The sequence below is a fragment of the Octopus bimaculoides genome, chromosome 9 (genome assembly GCF_001194135.2).
Source record: "Octopus bimaculoides isolate UCB-OBI-ISO-001 chromosome 9, ASM119413v2, whole genome shotgun sequence".
Lineage (NCBI taxonomy): Eukaryota > Metazoa > Mollusca > Cephalopoda > Octopoda > Octopodidae > Octopus > Octopus bimaculoides.
The window spans coordinates 24816115-24816980 of NC_068989.1; positions in this window are offsets into that span (position 1 = coordinate 24816115).

Below are 866 nucleotides of genomic sequence, written 5' to 3' on the forward strand. Positions count from 1 at the left end.
GGTTATGAAACACGTGTAATCTTTTTATTATATTTTTATTATATTTATCTTATGATATTTACTTTACTTTATATTATATTCATTTATTGTGCTTTTAATTATTAATTTTTCTATATGTGATAGTGGATTTTCATCGATGAGTTCTTGAAAATTGGTTATTTTCCCTAAAACTATATATTTTATATATACTTTATCTATAAGGCTCAATTTAATTTTAATTTTTTATAAATTGATTTTAATTGAGTTTTTTACCTGTAATTTTGGATTTTGTCCCTAATATTATTATATATATATAGAAATATGTATATATATATACGAGGGTGTATACGTATTGGTTTAATTATATCTTTATACAAGATCATACACACATTAAAAAACTGGCACCCCGTCGGTTACGACAATCACAAGTATTCAAAACTTCTTCATCACTCTTCCAACTTCATTCTTCCTCTTGAAAATGTTTTCGCCTACTTGGGCTATATGTCATACCACTGCACGGCTGTCTGTTTGCTAATATTGCTGATGGACATGCAGCATATCACGAGCATTTCACATATAAAGCCCAGGATTATGTGGAAAAAGTGTGAAGACCGTCAATTGACTTTCTTCCATAAAAGCATCAAAAAATTATTTAGAAATTATAAAGAGAAACGAATGGTAGATTCGGACTGTCGGTAATTTAAAACCACAAATTAAAAAAAAATGCTGGGGAGAGAGAGGTTTCTTTCTTTGGCATAATCATATCAATTCCATTATGCAGAAGACAGAATCGAAAGAAAATTGTAAAAATTTGTAAAAATACAAAAGTTATGAGGGGTTTTAGCACGTGCTTACATCATAATTCTGCCCATTCATATATATATATA